A 21,952-nucleotide genomic window follows, 5' to 3' on the forward strand; every position below is an offset into this window, starting at 1 on the left:
ATCTAAAGACACATTCAGTATTTATACCCACTCCCCCCCAAAAAAAGACACCGTACAATTTAAAAACAAATCTTATACAAACTTACATTTCAATTTTTTTTCTTTTAAAAGGACTGATGTGTGTACAGGGTGGTTAAATGCTTTATAGACAAGGAAAAAAATGACTCTAGAACAAACTAATTCATCCTCCTCTTCACCTTCCATCTCTTCCTCTTCCTTCTTTTTCTTTTTCTTTTATTTTTTAACCTCGATAACTGCCTTTTTCACTGCATTGGGTTTTTCCTTTAGCTCCTGAGACAGCAATAGCCTTTTTCTGTTTCTCCTTCAGCCCGGGAGCTTTCTTTTGGTAAGGCTGATTGTCAGCTGTAGCAGTGTGATTCCACGTCGCTCCCAGTTTCTTTGCAACATCACCAATAGACAGGCTGGGTGCTATCCTTTGATTTTTGGGTGATACTCAGAACAGAACAAGAAGGCCAACGGAGGCCTCTTGGGTGCACTGGGAACTTTGAAATTCTATCGAGTTCCCCTTTAGTACAGATAGAGGTTTTATTTCTCTTTCATAACGGGCCTTGTCAGCCTTCACCATGTCTTCAAATTTTCCTTTCTCTTTAGCAGACATGGTCTTCACCTCTCTGAGCACTTGTCAGAAAACTCTGAGAAGGTGACCGAAGCACACGGATGCTCCTTCTTGTGCTCCTCCCTGCAAATTTGCACCAAGACTGGGCATGGTGACATTTTGCCTCTAGGCTTCCCGGAACTCCTGTGCCCATATTAAGTTGTTTTTCCCCAGCGAGGCTGGGTCGCTGGTGTGGCTTTTACTGTCTCTATGGAGCTCAATGCACTGCAGTGGCTGCCACCTTTTCATCATCTCAATGAGAAACTCTGTTCACAAGTTACTAGGCCACTGGCTCTGTCTGGAGGAAGTACTAGATGGACTCTGAGGGAAAAGAAGAGGACTGGGGGTACTACCTGTGCATCCTTCTCTTGGTAATAGGATACTTCCGGTCAGTAAGTGAGGCTAAGGTGGGCAGGGCCAGCTTAATGGGCACGCCTTCTGTGCAGTTGCAAAAGGCCCTGCACTAGTTTTAATGCTTTGCATTCACCATCTCAAATTCTTAAGATTTTGCATTGGATCCCACAAAAATTGGAGCTGTTCCTGAAGTTCAGGAATACAGACTAATAAGGGCTGAGAAGTCAAGAATACTCAGTGCTATCGCCTCTGGGGACACAGGTCCACATGCAGTTCAAGATTGCAGGGTGAAGGCAATCTAGGACCTTAAGACCCAGGGCCTCAATGGAAAAAGAAGAATTAAGTAGCACCACCAGGGATCAGAACCTTGGGAGGAGCAACTTCTCCTCCTAGAACTGGGGGCAAATTGTAGGAGTCATTCAGAGAAGAGTTACTCTCCAAGTACTGAACAACACAAGGGCTTCTGGTGTTTGGTGATGGTCCCTTCCATTCTTGGCCAGCCACAGATTATGGCAGCTGCCCTTGTAGGACAGCAGAAGGGAGAAATGAAGAAATTTCTTTGTTGGCTGGTTTGATTGCTGACACCCCTATTCCCTTCTTTAATAATATGAAGTTGTGGGGTTTGATTGGTAAGCATGTCTGCCTGTCAATCTCCCTCACTGAAACTTCTCAACAATTCTATCCTTCTCTTTTATTTAAGATTCTTATTATAATTCTGTAGGAATTATTCAAGAAATTTCATTAATACTATATTATCTCCCGCTAATTCAGCACTGAGACAAGTAGTTAGGGTGAAAGGTGTTCTTGTAGTGAAAATAAAATTATGATCTTTCAAAATTTCAAATTGGCAGCATAAGCAAGGCTTTGAGACTTAGCCCACTATTATCTCTAGGTGATGGAATCATAGACAGTTTTTATTATCATGCTTGTACTCATTTATTTTCAAAAAGTTTTCTGGGATGGGTGTGGTGGCACACGCCTATAATCCCTGTGGCTCAGGAGGCCGAAGTAGGAGGATCAAGAATTTAAATAAAGCCAGCCTCAACAAAAAGTGAGGGACCCGCCCCCCAAAAAACATTCTAGTGATCATGTATTACTTTTATGATTATGAAACTGAAAAAAATGTTTCAAAAGATTTCATCATAAAAAAGTGTTTCTATATGCTTTGGAAACACCTTTTTCTGTAGAAACTGCTGATAGACTATTAGAAATTATTTTTACCTATTCATTAAAGCTGGTTCCTTAAGGACTTGGCAGTATGTTGATAGCCTAGCTCAAACTGTTGCAATCTGTCATCTTTGAAAGCCTTAAGAATGATAATTTTTAAAATTTTGGGTTTGAAAACCAGAAAAAAGTCAAAATCACTCATAACCAATCAACTGAAAAAAGCATTATATAAAGTAAAAAGTAACATGCCCTCCAACCCTAATTTAACACACAAACAGGCTGATCTACAAATACACTTTACAAATAAAAGATGAATTACAATTTCTACTTTTTCACACAGAAGTATATCATGCACATGTGAACCAGACAGTAATAGATGGGTACCCTGTCACTGACTGTTGATACCACGATTTATTCAGCCAATTTTCTCATTGCTGAACAATACATTATTTCTAATTTCTTGCTATTTCAAATATGGCTTCAATGAACACTCTTGCATATGTGTTTTTACTTTTTAATTTCATTTTATTTTTTGAAGTGGGGTCTTGCTATCTTGCCAACCTGGCCTCAAACTCATGGGCTCAAATGATCCTCCTGCCTCAGCCTCCTGCTAGCTGAGATCCCTGGTCCATGCACCATGTTTGGCTGTACGTGTATTATTATATATGTTATTATTTCTGCAGAATTATCAAGAGGGTTATTACTTAATTAAAGAGGATATAAATGTTAAATCTTAATAATTACTAATAAATTAGCCTCTTAAGAGGTTGATCAATTACACTCTCATAATATAAGGTATAAGTAGGTATAAGTACTTACTTTCCCAAATCCTTCATCACACTTAACATTATCAATTTTTAAAATCTGTTCCTAACATGACTCTTGAAAAATGTTTTCGTTTACATCCCCCAAGAATCTTTTTAGTTTTAGATATATTTTGGCCATTTTGAAACTTCTGGACATGTACTGATATCCACTATCGGTTCACCCACCGCCTCATCTTTCTCTTGTGGCTCACTAATACACTCACTGCTCCGTGCCCCCTTCCGAGCTAGAACTCACTTCTTCACTGTGTCCAGTTCCAGGGTTGCCCTTAGTTTGAGGGCCCAGCATCATCTATGGACATGTCAGCTTTATTGATTAATTTATGCTTTTACTGTTTCACATCCTTGTACACAGCAATCAAAGACATCTAATGGCTACTAATGACCAACAGCTCAAAGGTTCCCAGGACTCTGAGAAGTTCTAACACAAACAGAGATGGTTACACAATAGCATCACACCACCGCATCCACCATGTTCAGTTAGGTACATACACAGCAGAGTCACAGCACACCTGGGCACACTGTGGGCAGCCTTAAAGAGACAGAGCCATCTATTCTTACAAGAGATGGTTAAAGTAATTACAGACAACACACTCATTAGTCCATATAAAAATATATGGATGTTTAAAAAAAGCCAAACCAAAACATATCCCCCCAAATGACAAGAGTTTGCTTTGAATGGCCTTTTCTTTAAACTCTGTCTTTAAATGTCATTTTTTTATTCCATTATTTAAAAAAGTTTTGATTATGAAATTTGTGATAATGGTTACTTAGCTGTGAATATAATAAAAACAATGATTTCTATACTTTTAAAAGTTGAATTTATTGTATATATATTATATTTCAATTAAGCTGCATTTCTTTTAATTTCTTTTTTTCTGAGATAGGAGTCTCACTATGTTGTCTAGTTGTTATTGTTTAAAGTAAATTTTTTAAAAAATTTTTGTTTATTTATTTATTGTTTTTAGTTGTTGGTAGATCTTTATTTATTTATTTTATATGCAGTGCTGAGAATAGAACCCAGTGCCTCACACATGCCAGGCAAGTGCGATACCGCTGAGCTACAGCCCCAGCCCTAATTTTTTTTTTTAAAGAGAGAGAGAGAGAGAGAATCTTTTTTTTTTTTTTTTTTTTTGGTGGATGGACACAACACAATGCCTTTATTTATGTATTTATTTTATGTGGTACTGAGAATCGAACCCGGGTCCTGCCCGTGCTAGATGAGCGCTCTACCGCTGAGCCACAATCTCAGCCCAAAAGTAAATTTTAAAAGCGAAAAGACTATTTATTCTATGGGAATGTGGTACATAGGAGGTCTGTACACTTCCTGTTTAATTTTGCTCCAAACAAAATTGTTTTAAAATAAAAGCCTAGTTTAAAAAACCAATGGTGCATTTTTTGTTAAATTTGCATTAATCTTGTGTTAAAAATTCTGGAAGGCAGTAAAAGCTGTAGCAGGCCAAGACTCCAACCCCTTGTTTTTGGCAATAGTATCTGAAGTTGAAAGTGACTTCTTAAAAGTGTCACTGAAGTGAGTGTCAGCATATTGGGAAACTTCTATGTTCTGGATCCCAGGGCAGAGAGATCTGCTCTCCCAGGGTGCTTTGTCTTAGAGACAATCACTCCTCTTCCTACTCTGGCTCAGCTTCTGGGTTTCCAGCTGATGATTAATGAAGATTTCATTGTGTTGAGCTATTTCATATAAAAAATTAAGTTCTGGGTTAATTAAAAAGCCACAGAGAATAAATTAATTCCATTTGTCAACAGCATACTATAACAAACGGCAGTTCTCTAGGGACTGGCTATTCTATTAGAACTTTCTGTGCGAATGCTTAAGCCACAGAAAGGGAGGACTTGCAATGATATTACATTTAGGATGGTTTAAAAGAGAAGACGGAGTCATCTCCAAGATGGATGCATGAAATTGGCTTATGGTAATGAAATTGGTAATAATAGACTTCTGAATGAGAAAGTTTCCACTCTCTGAAAGGAAATAGAAGCTGGTTCATGCTTATAACCCCAGGGAGTCGGGAGGCTAAAGCAGGAGGATCACAAGACTGAGGCCAGCCTGGGCAATTTAGAGAGACCCTGTCTCAAAATAAAAAGAAAAAAACTAAAAAGGGCTAGGGATGTAGTTCAATGGTAAAGTGCCCCTAGGTTCAATCCCTAGTACCATAAAGAAAGGGGGGCGGTAAGAAAAATAAGAATCATTATTATTCCCAAATAATGAATGGGAACAAAAGATTTTTTTTTTTTTTGAGCTCTAGTGGTCTGATGTATGGAAAGAGACACTGGGATCCCGAGAGTCAGAGTTTAAATTAACTTTCACAAGTGTAAAATCTGTCCTTGAAGCTCAAGGAAGGGAAAACTCTCTGGAAAGACACTTCTTGCTGTTGTTTCTTGTTTGTGTTGGGGAAGTTCTTAGGGAGTGGGGCATAAATCACGTCAATACTGGAAAGACCTCTAGCTGGAAACATCAGATTCTCTCTAACCACACCTGTTCCTCGCACCTAAAGTAACGTAAAAAGCACGAAAAAGGTGCCATTCGAACACGAAGGTCCTTACGATGAAGGTTTCCAAGTGGGAGCTGGTGGCCTGTTGTACACAGGAACGGTCTTGCCTGCCGTGCATGTGCCTCAGTCAAACTGTGGGACTGACTGCCCCCAAATGCCACTCCATGTCAAAGGAAAAGGGAGCCCCCAAACCCACTCAGAAACTCACAAGCTGATAAACTACAAGGCAGTCTACCTGATCAGTGAGAACAGGAGCGAATTTTATACTGACTCAGATTTATTACATGTCAGTCACCAAAACAAAAGCTAGTAGCCCCAGGTGAATACTGTGGTCTCATTTTAAAATATATTATTTTTTCTGTGCCATTGATATTGCCCTTCATCTTCAAGGGCACAAGTATTATATTGTCTTACTTTGTTTAAAAAAAAATTAGTAAGAGACAAAAGTTCTTTTTTGCATTCTATGGGCACCAAAGGCACATGGCCACAGCTCTAAGAAAAATGATATTTGTGACACAGAGCATAGTATTTTGAACACAGTATGTAATAAAAAAACTCATAAATATAGAATAAGGGCTCTTCTGGGGAAAGTTTTATGTGTCTACCTCTCCACAGGCATGAAGTGTACACTGCAGATTTTCTCTTATTTTTCCTATGTTTTCTCCCTACTTCCATAATAGATGGCATCCTCAGCCCAAAAAAGAGAGGGATCGGATGGCAAAACCTTACTGTATTATGGAAGGGTGGAATGAGATCATTATGGATCTGCTTCTTCCCTGATTGTATGTTAGAGCCACCCTCTATTGTCAAAGACCTATGATAAAACACATTCCCTCAGGCAAAAAGGTCCTCTCCTCTCCTTTTGGGGTTCATGGCCAATGAGCAGAACAATTTCTCATGTTTCAAAGAAATGATAGCTTAAGACATACAGTAGGGTGGCGCATGCCTGTCATCCCAGCAGCTTGGGAGGCTGAGGCAGGAGGATCATGAGTTCAAAGCCAGCCTCAGCAAAAGCAAGATGTTAAGCAACTCAGTGAGAGAGGCCCTGTTTATAAATAAAATACAAAATAGGGCTGGAGGTGTGGCTCAGTGGTCAAGTGCCCCTGAGATCAATCCCTGGTACCAAAAAAAAAAAAAAAGAAAGAAAGAAAAAGAAAAAGAAAAGAAAAGAAAAAAGATGTAAGGTGGGTATACTTTCATCTGATAATTTTTTTTCATTCAAAAATAAAATCAGGTTTATCTGAGATTTAAGTAAGAGATGGTTGAAAAATAACAAATAATGGTAGAATTCTACAGATGAATCAGATGTACAATAAAGTAAATCTGTGGTTTCTGATACGAAAAGATGAAAAAGTGTGATCCAGGGAGTCACATAGGAAAAATAAAATACATTAAAAAAATCACTCTACACAACAAGGAAACGAGGAGAGTTAATAATCTTTGTAACCTCTCTTGGGAAGTGGTAAAAGCTTCATTGTCTGAGTCACAGAAAATTATACCGGGGCCTGGCTTTCACAAACACACTGTAAAAGTCAAACCCTGGCCAGAGGGTGTGTGCTGGGAGGGCAGGACCCGTAAGGGAGGAAGGCAAGCCAGGGTCAGCCAAGGCAGGACTGTCTTCTCTAGTTCTCATCATCCTAATTTTGATTTCTATTTTCCTAAAGGGAAAAAGTGTGACATCTAAACGAGCTATTTTCAACCTACTATTTGTTCGAAGGAAGAGAAATTCTATACTAGATAAATTAAAACAAGGCAAACATTATATCACACGTGGGAAATTAACCAGCAAGAATGAACTATTCTACACATCTCTTTTTCATCCCTGCCAAGAAAGGTGAGATAAATCCAGCCATTGGGGCTGGTGATATAGCTCAGTTGGTAGAGTGCTTGCCTCATTATGCATAAGGCCCTGGGTTCAATACCCAGCATCACATACAAAAAAATCCAACCACTGCCAGTTCCCTCTCAGTTACTGGGAGGAATTTTGCAGGGGAAAAAAGTTGAAATCAGAATCTAAAGTTAAAATGTTCTAATGACTACCAATAAAAATGCATTTTAGTTCCTATTTAATACAACATATTAGGGTAATTCTTACAAATTTAGCTGGTATCGATGAAATTAACTAAATGTTATCCCTCTCACTGTCAATTTTTTTTTCAAAACTAAAGCATTTTAAATGGAAATTTCTCAATTCACACTGAATTGAGCATTTGGTATCTCGGCCAATATCATTAAGCTTAGGTGCAATAAAATGATATCTCGAAGAAAAACTGAAATATTCAAGACAGCATGTCCCTCTCCCTGGGCTTTATGCCCTGAAACATTTCTGCCCATTTAAAAGTAAGTTTTCGGCCTCTTTCTTTCTTTCTTTTCTTTTTTTTTTTTTTTTTTTTTTTTTTGATTCCGGGAATCGACTCTGCCACTGAGCCACATCCCCAGACCTATTTTGTATTTTATTTGGAGATAGGGTCTCACTGAGTTGCTTAGAGACTCACTTTTGCTGAGGCTGGCTTTGAACTTGACATCCTCCTGCCTCAGCCTCCCAAGCCTGGGATCACAGGTGTGCACCACTGTGCCCTACTTGCCTCTTTCCTGTTTGAACTTACTACTTCTGTTAGGTTGGTGAGTCCAATTCTCACTGTTGCTTTATATTTCTAATTTTACTTCTTCTTGCACTGTGAGATGATAAATTAGATCAAGACTTTGTAAAGAGAGAATCATAGGTGCTGAGAAGGAAGAGCTCCCCCAGGAGTCCGGTGTAGAGGCCGGGAGGGGGGGCATTGCTTTGCCTGCTGCAGCTTGATGATCATGTCTGGCTACTCTGCTGTGTCCTTGGTGGATAAGGTCATGGTCCAAGTTACCTATGGGGAAACCCAGGAATTTCTGCACAGTAAAAAACAATAGGAAAAGATGGCTTCTGTCTCTTTAATGTGCAACTCAGAGCTGCCACTTTGTACCATACCTGAAACCCCGGCACTCAGAGCCTCATGGTGGACATTCTTTGTGAGTTTAATTTCCTCCATGGTCATGACTTTGGTAAATGTTACTGAAATAAAAAGTACAGCAGGCAAGTGTGTGAGCAGAAATCTTATGGAAATGGGGATAAATGGGTCCCATACTTGATTACCAACTCTGTCCTACCTCTGCCAGGGGACTGAAAGCAAGCATGTTATCTTTCACTATTTGATGCAGATAATAGTTAACAGAATGGGTGAGAAGGAGGAAACAAAGGGATGCCTCTAATACAGTTCTGAAATTATTACTGCTTTTCACAGTCTATAGAAACTGGACATCCACTGAATTACATTCTCCATCAAATTGCTGACCCTTGTCCCAGATGAGAAATTTATTGTATACCTCATACCTGAAAAGGAAAAGCAGGATTAGTTGAGGGGTACTGTCCTTTTTATTATTAGTAGAACCAATGTTTATACTAAAGGAAACTATTTCATCCCCAAACCATGCATAAGAAAAATAGATCTTGCCAAATTTCCAGCCCTCTCACATTTCAACTATTATGTTTCAAAATGATCTCTAATACCCAAAGATGCATATTCTGCTATTATAGTATAATTTCTCTTAACACCCTCAGGATAAAAGAACAGAGTTATAAAACTAAACACAGTAGCATTTTCTATTGTTCCTGAATTTCTTTTCCAATAACTCAAAATTCTTTGCAGATATTCCTTCTCATAGATATTGTTTATTAAGAGAATACCATCGACCAGCAAAAATGATCTCTGAAACATTTAAATTTATATTAATTAGGTCAATGCTATCATTTGAGTGTGTCCCTCAGGGGTTCATGTGTTGGAGGCTTGGTCTTCAATGTGGCAGTATTAAAAGTGATGGACTCTCTAAGTCCTGAAATCCAGAAAGAAATAATAAGGTCACTGCTCTGAGAAGGGATTATAGTAGCTCTCGTGGGACCCTGATTATTTTTGAGAAAGCAAGTTGTTGTTAAAGAGCAAGCCTGACCTTTCTCACCATGTGACCTCTCCCTCCACACACACTGAAGCCATAATGTCATCTGCCATGATGTGATACAGCCAAGGAGGACTTCACCAGAGCAGAGCAGAAGTTCACACTATGTCCTTAAGCCTTCATTTCTTTTCTTTATGAAGTACCCTGTCTCAGGTATTGTGTTATAGAAACATAAAAACTAATACAGATCATCTTCATCATCCTATATTGCCTGTTTTCATGTGATTCTGTTTTAAGTTTTATCTTTTTAGAAAATTAAATTTCATGTGGTTTTCTATCTCAAATCCATAGGTTCCTTTGGCACCCATCTTTCTCCTTGTTGTGATAATCACCTAAAATTGTCTAACCATAATATCATATTTCTTCGAACCTCTTAGACCTTTTCTACTACCAACCATGTTTTTTAATAATAATTTTAGTTGTAGATGGACACAATACCTTTATTTGTTTTATTTATTTTCATGTAGTGCTGAGGATCAAACCCAGTGCCTCACACAGGGTAGGCAAGCACTCTACCACTGCGCCCCCAACCATTTTCTGAAGCATTCATTTCCCTGCATTTCCATAAGCTTTAAACTGTTGATCTTTGGAAATTCTATAGCTTTGACCAGCTGGTTAATACAACATTCTTCCATGAAGTAATTGTGATCTCTTCTCTACATATTTATACATATGTGTTTTAACTACCCTCCCCTATTCTGGAGCAGTGGTTTCCCTACTTCAACATCACATCATGAAGTATTTCCCAAAAATAATAATACATTTTTCTCAATCTCTTCCATTCCAAGGTCTTATTTTTTAATATTTTTTAAAATTGTAGATGGACACAATACTTTTATTTTATTTATTTATTTTTATGTGGTGCTGAGATTGAACCCAGCATCTCACACATGCCAGATGAGTGCACTACCACTGAGCCACAACCCCAGCCCTGAGGTCTTCTATTTTTAAAGGACTCACATCACCTGCAAAAAAAAAATCTCAAATAGAAAACATCAAACCGAAAACTTTTTTTAAACACTTTTTAATCAACATTACAAAAGATGCCTCTTCTTTAAAAAGTCCTAAGTTTATTGTTTCCACCCTTAATGTTATTGAACTTATTGCTATGACAACTAAACAGCGTCCACCGGAATGTCATCTCTTCATTAGGAATTGGCCAGATCATCAAGAGGTTTAAATTACTGCAAGGGGTTAATCCACTTTCAGAGAACTGTATTTCCCATGTGTCTCAGTCCAATCAGGCTGCTATAACAAAATACCATAGGCTAGTGGCTCCCAAACAACCAGAATTTATTTCTCACAGTGCTGGTGACTGAGAAGTCAGACAGTGCTGCAGCAGATTCAGGGTCCAGGGAGGACCCACTTTCTGGTTCACTGATGGCACCTTCTAGTTGTGTCCTCATGTGATGCAAGGGCCTACCTGGCTCTCTGAGGCATCTTTTATAAGGACATGAATTTCCCTCATAAAGGCTCTTCCCTCATCACCTATTCACCAAGCCTGGACAGCTAACACCATCACCTTGGAAGTTAGGATTTTAACACAGGAATTTAGGGAGTGGGGGCTCAAATATTCAGACCATAGCACTCTGGTTTTATGGTTTTACTTTTCATTTTTGCCTGTCTCTGAAACATGGTATAATATTAATGTTTTCCTGTTCAATTTTGATTCATTTTATGTTTCTTTTTAGCTGCATTACTCTGGATTTGCTAACCTTAAAAATCCCATCATCACTGAAGAATTGGATATTTTGAGGCTTTGCTACTTTTGTTGCTGTTTTCGTTAGCACCGCCAGATTGCTGTGAATGGCACGATATTGCTTTTGGATATAATTTTCTGGGCTTGACTTACAAATGCCCTCTGTTGGTTTGGTCTGAAATCAGTCACACGTGCTCCTTTGTAAAATGTATTACCACTGTATAATGCAAATAATGCCTGGGATTTTGCCTTTTGCAATCTACCCATCTAATCATGGAATGTTAGTAAAGAGATGGGAAAATATATCAAGATAGATCACTATGTATGAGGCCGTTTTTATTCATTTTATGTCTAACCACACTGATTTTTATGGTGCTCAAATTGGTGTATTTTCCCATCTAATTCAAGTCATCAATTACCTTCTGACTGCCCAAAGGTCTATGATATCAACCTATGCAAACAGAGTATAAGTCATAGCTTACCCTAGCAAATTCACATTCTCAACAAAGACACACTGGAGGATGCTTCAGTGCTGGAATATTAAGGAAGGAAGGAAGGAAGGAAGGAAGGAAGGAAGGAAGGAAGGAAGGAAGGAAGGAAGGAAGGAAGGAAATCACTTTTTCCTAATTTTCTAAATAAAGTATAGTTGCCTATAAGCATACTTTGATTTAGTGTGTGCCAATTTGACTATGTGAAAAGTGGGTCCCTGAGATTATATATGTATAATACCAGGCAAAGAGAAGTAGCAATTTACAATTTTGTTGAAGAATGATTCTCAGAACTCAATATCAACAGCTGAATCTCAGTATACGTGTGTTATTCTCCATTCATACTGCATCTCTGGGGAGAGAAATCATACACTGCAGTGAAATGAACAATTTGGGAATGAAGAAAATCTCTAGATATGTCCTTTGAAATTTTTAAAAGTCTACTTCAAGCATACATTTGATCTTTATTTCCCACATACCCTTTCTTTTGGTATTACATTGATTGATTGATTGATTGTTGTTTTGGTACCAGGGATTGAACTCGGGGCATTTGACCACTGAGCCACATCCCCAGCTCTATTTTGTATTTTATTAGAGACAGGGTCTCACTGAGTTGCTTAGTGCCTCACTTTTCCTGAGGCTGGCTTTGAACTCACAATCCTCCTGCCTCAGCCTCCCAAGCCGCTAGGATTACAGGTGTGCACACAGCGCCCAGCAGTTACTGTGATATTCAGAAAGGGCCTAACTGCAATCATCCTCCTGGGAGCCCAACAAACATTATAGTCATATCCGAACAATATGCTAAGTTGGGCTCTCAAAGATGAATCGGACACTGGTTTGCACAAAAAGAAACAAAGTCCTGTGCTCTAGGATCATCTGGAGTGAAGGGAGGCTGATACTAATGAATCCTATGCCACTCCCCTCTATCTTCAAATATCTTTCATGCCTCCATTTTGTAGGGAAAAAGTTCACTTTGCTAATAAGATCAGGAAATCTTCTCATTTTACTTATTTGAAGTCGAATATTTTTCTTAGGTTACCTTGGTCTTTTTTCATCTCTCAACTTTTCCTCGTGGTCAACCTCCTCCCACAGGAGGCACATGATGAACCTCCTCCTACACTGTGCTCCTGCTTCACATGTACAGGATGCCCTACCTTGTGACTGCAAAATTGGACAGCGGTTGCTGAAATCTGTAGGTAATAGCTGTGCCGCGGCTCCTAGTTAAAACCCGCAGAGAGTAAACGTACCAGAGCAACGAGTTTTGCTTCTTTCAACCTATAATAAGCTCACATTTATTTGAGTGTGAAAGGTCTTGAAATCTGTCATAGAAGAGGCCTCCAGTTGTCTTTCTGGCTGTCCCTGCTGAGGCTGCTCTCTGAACAGCCTCCAGTTTATCCAGGGTTGTAGAGCACAGATGGGAACTGGTGGTTCCACCACTGAGAATTCATTTTCCCTGAGGAAGAGTCTCCCCAATGGTGGCTGTGGTGCTTCCCTTGAGGAACGGTCACTTGTCCCCTCTGTGCTGGCAGAGCTGCTGAAAAACACGTGACCTGGGGCAGGTGACATAACTGCGCCCACCCACGTCCACTTTTAAAGCCCTGGTCCATGTGACGATGTTCTCTTACAAGGCAAAAGGGATTCTGCAGATGGGATGAAGTTAGGGACGTTCAGATGGGAAGATGGGCCAGGATGATCTGGGGAGCCCCAACAGAGTCATGGGGTCTTTACAAGTAAGAACCCAGGACGTGAGAATCACAGGAGGAGATGGAGGATGGGAAGACAGGTCACAGAAGGAGGGAGAGACACTGGAAGATGCTACTTGGCTGTCTTTGAAGAAGAGGAAGCAGAGACAAGCCCAGGAAAGCAGGCAGCCTCCAGAGTACAGACGAGGCAAGCGAAGGGAGTCTGTTCCAGGAAGCAGCCAGCCCTGCAGACTCACTTGAGACCACTGACCTCTTCAACTACAGTTTTTGTTGTTTTAAGCCAGTAACTTTGTGGTAATTTGTTGCAGCAGCCATAGAAAACTAATACCATTCCAAGGAAAATTATCAAGGTTTCTGTGGACATACAATTTGGGAAACAATATTCCCAGGATCATCTTCCGAATGTCTAGACCTGAAGAAGTCTTTCAAGGAAGAACCCTGCTGAACTTTGCTTACATCCTAATTTCCTCCAAAGTATTTAACCATAGACAGTTTAAAGAATACTCCTTAAGCCTTTCTTTAGAAGCATGGAATTCACTCTGAGAAACAAAGGTTTAAGGAGTTATTTCGTGGACGGTGGTGGCACAAAGAGGTGCGGGTATTCCTGTGAGCATTTACCTAGACGGGAACTGGCTCATTCACTGAATCATGTCCAAGTGTCCTTTATGACTGAATATTGTGATAGGTCCTGGGACCAGGGCAGAGGGCATGACATAGGAGACTGTCATTTAGTTGGACATATAATACATTTACCAGAAATTGTGAACTACATAGAGCTTAAACTCTGCCCATGAGAGAGGGACAGACAGACAGATGGTGGTTAGGCAGAGGTGAAAGAACCGCTGTGGGAGTTCACTGTGTGTGGGGGTGTCGTTTCTGGTTTCTGGGAGGGGAGGAGTCAAGAGGATAAACTGTGAGGAGATGGCATTCAAATGTTTTCTCTTAGGACAGAGATGCTTTGACCAGAAGAGACAGGTGAGAAGAGAGGAAGGGCATTCCGAGCTGGGAGATGAGGGAGCAAGCAGATATCACCCAAATCAAGGACTGAGTCGCTTCCCACGGTGGGGGACCCCTCAAGCCTTGGTAAACCCCATTCTCATCTGTGCAGTTATAACAAATTAAAGTTGGGGTTCCAGTTCTAGTAAAAGACCAACATTTATCACAAAAAAGAAAAAAAGATGCCTAAATATATATGCTTTTAAAAAATATAAATATTTATAACGATACTTTTAATATAAAACTTAAGTTCTGTCTTAAATTCTCCCTCTGAGGATATTTTTCTGCGTGGAGTGAACTTTCTGAGACTGTATAATACTTTTTTTGGAGTAGGGGTACTGGGGATTGAACATGGGGGCATTTTACCACTGACCCACATCCCCAGTCCTTTTTATTTTTGTTTGTTGTTGAGACAGGGTCTTACTAAGTTGTTCAGGCCTTGACCTTGTGATCCTCCTGCCTCAGCCTCCCCATTGCTGGGATTTCAGGCATGCATCAGCCCTATAAAGTTTAGACGTGTATCCTATAAGGCTTAGATCCTTTTTCCTTTTCCTTGGAGATCCCCTAGTCAAGAGAAATGTAGCCTTCTTCACTGTTACTTGGGCCTTTGAAATTTAGTTCAGAACAGAGCGTGTTTATTTCAAAGCACAATATTTATTTTGTGTGTATGTATATCACTGAAAGATTCTGCTTTGGCATGGAGGACCATTTCTATGCTGACTTTAGTTTTATGCTGATGGGAACAAAACCTACCTTAATGTTTGTTTTCGTAAGCCTAGAATCCAGAACAGTGCCTTTTCACCTTGTTTGGTGGGAGGCATTTGGCATATTTGTTCAAATGGTAAAAGGATCATGGAAGTGACATCTTGGCTACACTTGGGCCAATGTAGAGAAAGACATATTTTTTATTTATATTTGTTTATTTAAATATAAAATAGGTGGCATTTTAGAGGTAAGAGACTCAACCAATTTTCTTTTCTTTTTTTTTTTTTTCTTTTTCTTTTTCTGGCTTCTAGCTCCTAGAGGAACTAAGCCTACCGTTTTCTGTCCCTAGGCTTAAGCCAAAGCTTCTGGCGAATTAAGCAGCTATTTTCTAAAGTTACACTGAGGAAAGCAAAGGCAGGATTTAGAGGACCCAAGGCCCCCCTCCCAAGGAGCCTGTTCACAAAGCATGACCTCTGGAGGCTGTGCCCCCTCCCTCCCCTGCTAGTCTGGCAAACACCTTCTCTTCTTTCAGGAGGGCTCTGGTGACACCTCTGGGAAGCCCTGCTCCCTGGGGCAGTTGTTTACTTTGCCCTTTGTGCTCTCCAGCACTCTGTGCAAAACTCTCTCAAATATCACTAGTCACATTTTATCCTGTTATCTGTTTACATATCTGAATTCAGTTCAGTGAAGTTCCAGTTGACATTGTATTGCCCTAAGCATCTGCTAGGGCCATGCTCCAAGGCCGGAAGGACTCTAGCCCTTAGGAAGGCTGGCGTCTCACAGTGAGAGACAGACAGAACCCAACTACTTAGAGATCTCTGGAAGGGCAGAACAGGAGGATGCAGCCAAGGGGGTGACCATGAACTCCTGGATGGAGGGTCTTATTTCATCCTTAGTCCTGAGCACAGGGTCTGGCCCCGAAGAAGCTCCAGATTGTTACAGAAGAAGGGAGAGAGGAAGAGAAGCAGGAGGTGGGGAGAGGAATCACAGTATGCCTGCTGGTTACTCTGAAGGCGGGATTTTCGGGTTCTTGGAAGAGATCTTTTGGAGCAGAGAGTCATGATTCAGTCCTACCTAGCAGGTAACACAGAGCATGACAATCACCATCGGATGGAGACAAGCCAGCACTCGCCTCGCATTTAGCTGTGGTCCTCAGGTGCCTGTGAATCACACTGTCCTCCCTGGAGGTCTACAGAGGAGGCTTGCTGAGGTTGCCCTCGCAGGGCCACAAGCATGAACTACATCAACCTAGTTCTTTGCCTCTGCAGTACCAGAGGTTCTTCTGCCACCACAGAAGGATTTAACAGGAATTTCGTTGCCCTCAGAACCTTGTGCAACATCCATTTTCCCAATTCTCTGCCAGCTTCGGCTGTGCAGCAGTTTTAGGTTACGTAGGGCAGATGGGGAGAGGAATCACATTTCAAGCCTCCGTCTGCATCCCTGAGCCCTCCCTGAGCAGTTTCACCCAGGAGAGCCGGGAGGAGGGACCAGGGATCAGCACCCCCAGGAGATGACAGTGTCAAGGATGCCTCAAATTTTCATCTTCAACAACTGGTATCATCTAACTCCCTTGGGAGAGACTACGCTTTGTTGCTTAGACTAGCAATATAATCTCTAGCTATCCCAATGCCAAAATATCAGTTACAGGTTCATTTGTATGATGGGATCCACTGGAGTTCAGACCACTGGAACAATGGCGTGAGTCAGGGTTTGGGGCAAAACACCGGATGGGATTGAGCCCCACGTGAAATGAACTAAGGAAAAGTCAAATTCTCTATATCGTCACATTTTAAGTCACTTAATTCCAAACCGCTCTTTGTCTCATTAAGCCGTAAAAGGGGAGCAGATACTCCTGAAGGGGTTTTCTTCTTGGAAGTCCCAATTAGAAAAGAAATTAACATTCCCATAGCACCCCAACTCTCCTCACATAATGATACTAAAAAAACAGTGATTTGCAATTAGAAATAAATGTTTTACCAGACACAGAAGGCCACCTAAGTATAATTCCATTCACATGAAATATCTAGAACAGATAAATTGATAGGAAAATTCCAAAAGCAGATGGGTGGTTTCTAGGAGCTGAGAAGAGGAAGAAATGGGAATAACTGCTAAAAGGGTATGGTCTTTTGTCCAGGTAATGGGAATGTTCTGGAATGAGACAGCGGTGATGGTTGTACAACCCTGTGAATGTACTCAATGCCACCAAACTGTCTGCTTTAAATGACTGATTGGACATTACGTGGATTTCACCTGAATAATTTAAAAATGTTTTATAATTGAAAGACTCGTCATTTCTCGTTGATCAACAATCTAACACCAACTCTCCGACAGATTGCACCAATAAAACAGGTGTGTGCCTGCCCGCGGCTACAGACAGCGGGGCGCCGCCGAGAAGCGGCCAGCAAGCAGAGAGAAATGTTGCTGCGGATTCTGTGGGATCCTGCCGGCTGAGCCCTCACGGAGCCCCGGGCTGAATTCGGGATTTCAGACGGGGAAGGAAGCGGGACAGTTCTATCCCCCACAACGGAAACTCCACCAAGGAAACCAGCGGCCACCATCTTGGAGAGCGGAAGTAACCACCGCCACTCTCCGACAGATTGCAACAATAAAACAGGTGTGTGCTACTCAGCTCATCTCCCATACAGCGGGGAATTCGCATAAAATCTCTCCTAGGCTTTCCGGGGGAGGGATTATCAGAGCGAGCCTGCATAAAGACTCGGGGAAAACTAGAGACGAAACCTGTCTTGCCAGCGCTGGGGGAGGGGCAAGCAGAAAAAATCAAAACAATAGAGTGCTGGGGTTCCCAATAGCCACCCTCCACACCCAACAAACGGCAGGCCCAGAGTACAGTTTGAAATGCAGAGAGGCAGCACTCAGGCGAAATCTGGACTAGCAGGAGAAACCAGGACTAACAGGAGAAACCAGGGGACTAGAGGCCAGGCCCTCGCGACTGGGCGGCTGGAGACCGCACGCCTGCCGGCGACAGCCCACCCGCTGCCCGCGTGACTGGGCGGCTGGAGAACGCCTGCCCGCCGGCGACCGACCGTGCGACCTGGCGGCTAGAGATTACCTGCCCACTGGCGACAACCGGCCCACTGCCTGCGCAACTGGGCGGCTGGAGACCGCCAGCCCGCCGGCAACAGCTGGCCCGCTGCCTGCGCGACTGAGCGGCTGGAGTCCGCCCGCCTGCCGGCGACCAGGAGCTGAAACCAACCAGAGACAGTCCAGTCCCACCCCCCCATTCGGACACCCCGGCAAGGAGCCTGGGGCCGCCATAGCAGAGAGGTGACGTCACTGGAATTCCTTCCCAGCGGAATCCATGTTAGCAGGCATAGTCTACCACCACAAAGGAGAGACAACAGAGATATACAAAACCAAAACAAATCTATAGAAGAGAGCAGAAACACAGCAATCAAATAGAGCTGGAAAGTAACGTGAACATCATGAAAAAACAAGGGAAAAAAGGAGTACAAACAATGCAGGACAACATAAATCTACAGGAGGACCTAGAAGCATCAGAAACAGGGATAGGAAAAGAACTCAAGGCATACCTAACTCAGATGGAAAGGAATATTAGAGAAGACATGAGACAGCAAGTCCAAGCAATAAAAGTATATTTTGAAAATGAATTAAACAAACAAATTCAAATGGCAAAGAACGAGCTTTACCAGGAGATAGAGATCTTAAAAAAAATCAAACAGTAATCCTAGAAATGCAGGAAACTATAAACCAAATTAAAAACTCAAAAGAGAATATTACAAATAGATTAGATCAAGTAGAAGTCAGAACATCAGATAATGAAGACAAAGTTTATCAACTTGAAAAGAAGATAGTCAACACAGAAAAGATGCTTAAATCCCACGAGCAATCTATTCAAGAGATATGGGATGTCATAAAAAAACCAAATTTGAGAGTCATCAGGATAGAAGAAGGCATAGGGAATCAAACCAAAGGAATGGACAACCTGTTAAATGAAATAATTCTAGAAAACTTCCCAGAGATGAAAGATGGAATGGATTGCCAAATCCTGGAAGCCTACAGGACCCCAAACATTCAAAACCGTAATAGACCAACTCCAAGACATATAATTATGAAGATAGCCAACATACAGAACAAGGAGAGAATATTAAAAGCTACAAGAGAAAGGAGGCAGATTACATTCAGGGGTAAACCAATTAGGTTAACGACTGATTTTTCCTCACAGACTTTGAAAGCAAGAAGATCCTGGAACAATGTATTTCAAACGCTGAAAAATAATGGATTCCAACCAAGAATACTGTATCCAGCAAAATTAAGCTTCAGATTTGACAATGAAATTAAAATCTTCCACGATAAACAAAAGCTAAAAGAATTCGCAGCCAGAAAACCAGCACTGCAAAGCATTTTGAGCAAAATACTACAAGAAGAGGAATTGAAAAATAGTGCCCAAAACTAACAGTGGGAGGTATCTCAGTAAAGGGGGAGGAAAATAACCAAAAAGTAAAAACTAGCCAAACTAAAATAAATAAATAAATATGACTGGAAGTACAAACCATATTTCAATTGTAACCTTAAATGTTAATGGCCTAAACTCACCAATCAAGAGACATAGGCTAGTAACCTGGATCAAAAAAACAAATCCAACAATATGCTGCCTTCAGGAGACTCATATGATAGGAAAAGACATACACAGGCTGAAGATAAAAGGTTGGGAAAAATCATACCACTCACATGGCCCTCAGAAGCAAGCAGAAGTGGCCATACTCATATTGAATAAAATCAACTTCAAACCTAAGTTAATCAAAAGGGATAAAGAAGGACACTATATCCTCTTAAAAGGAACCATCCACTATCAAGACATAACAATTATCAATTTGTATGCACCAAATAATGGTGCTGCAACGTTCATAAAACAAACTCTCCTCAAGTTCAAGAGTCAAATAGACTACAACACAATAATTATGGGTGACTTCAACACACCGCTCTCGCCATTAGACAGATCCTCTAGACAAAAGCTGAATAAAGAAACTATAGAACCCAATAGCACAATCAATAACCTAGACTTAACCGACATATATAGAATATATCAACCATCATCAAGTGGATACACATTCTTCTCAGCAGCACATGGATCCTACTCAAAGATAGACCATATATTATGCCATAGGGCAACTCTTAGTAAATATAAAGGGGTGGAGATAATACCATGCACCATATCTGATCATAATGGAATGAAACTGGAAATCAATGATAAAAGTAGGAAGGAAAAACCCTACACCACATGGAAAATGAACAATATGTTACTGAATGATCAATGGGTTACAGAAGACATAAAGGAGGAGATAAAAAAATTCTTAGAGACAAATGACAATACAGACACAACATACCGGAATCTATGGGACACAATGAAAGCAGTCTTAAGAGGGAAATTCATTTCTTGGAGTTCTTTCCTCAAAAAAAGAAAAAACCAACAAATAAATGAACTCACACTACACCTCAAAAACCTAGAAAAGGAAGAGCAAAACAACAGCAAATGTAGTAGAAGACAAGAAATAATTAAAATTAGAGCAGAAATCAACGAAATTGAAACAAAAAAAAAACATTGAAAAAATTGAAAAAACTAAAAGTTGGTTCTTTGAAAAAATAAATAAGATCGACAGGCCCTTAGCCATGCTAACCAAGAGAAGAAGAGAACTCAAATTACTAACATATGGGATGAAAAAGGCAATATCACAACAGACACTACAGAAATACAGAAGATAATTAGAAAGTATTTTGAAACCCTATATTCCAATAAAATAGAAGATAGTGAAGATATCAATAAATTTCTTAAGTCATACGATCTGCCCAGATTGAGTCAAGAAGACACACACAATTTAAACAAACCAATAACAAAGGAAGAAATAGAAGAAGCCATCAAAAAACTACCAACCAAAAAAAGCCCTGGACCAGATGGGTATACAGCGGAGTTCTACAAAACCTTCAAAGAAGAATTAATACCAATACTTTTCAAGCTATTTCAAGAAATAGAAAAAGAAGGAGTTTTTCCAAATCCATCCTATGAGGCCAACATCACCCTGATCCCCAAACCAGACAAAGACACTCCACAGAAAGAAAACTACAGACCAATATCTGTAATGAACTTGGATGCAAAAATTCTCAATAAAATCCTGGCGAATCGAATACAAAAGCATATAAAAAAAATTGTGCATCATGATCAAGTAGGATTCATCCCTGGGATGCAAGGCTGGTTCAATATACGGAAATCAATAAATGCTACTCACCACATCAATAGACTTCAAGACAAGAACCATATGGTCATCTCGATAGATGCAGAAAAAGCATTTGACAAAGTACAGCATCCCTTTATGTTCAAAACACTAGAAAAACTAGGGATAACAGGAACTTACCTCAACATGGTGAAAGCTATATATGCTAAACCTCAGGCTAGCATCATCCTAAATGAAGAAAAACTGAAGGCATTCCCTCTAAAATCTGGAACAAGACAGGGATGCCCTCTCTCACCACTTCTATTCAATTTAGTTCTTGAAATACTAGCCAGAGCAATTAGACAGACAAAAGAAATTAAAGGCATAAAAATAGGAAAAGAAGAACTTAAATTATCGCTATTTGCGGATGGCATGATAATATATTTAACAGATCCAAAAGGGTCTACAAAGAAACTGCTAGAGTTAATAAATGAATTCAGCAAAGTGGCAGGATATAAAATCAACACGCATAAATCAAAGGCATTCCAGTATATCAGCAACAAAACTTCTGAAATGGAAATGAGGAAAAGCACTCCATTCACAATATCCTCAAAGAAAATAAGATACTTGGGAATCAACCTAACAAAAGAGGTGAAAGATTTATACAATGAAAACTACAGAACCCTAAAGAGAGAGATAGAAGAAGATCTTAGAA

Source organism: Urocitellus parryii, chromosome 10, assembly GCF_045843805.1.
Source record: "Urocitellus parryii isolate mUroPar1 chromosome 10, mUroPar1.hap1, whole genome shotgun sequence".
Lineage (NCBI taxonomy): Eukaryota > Metazoa > Chordata > Mammalia > Rodentia > Sciuridae > Urocitellus > Urocitellus parryii.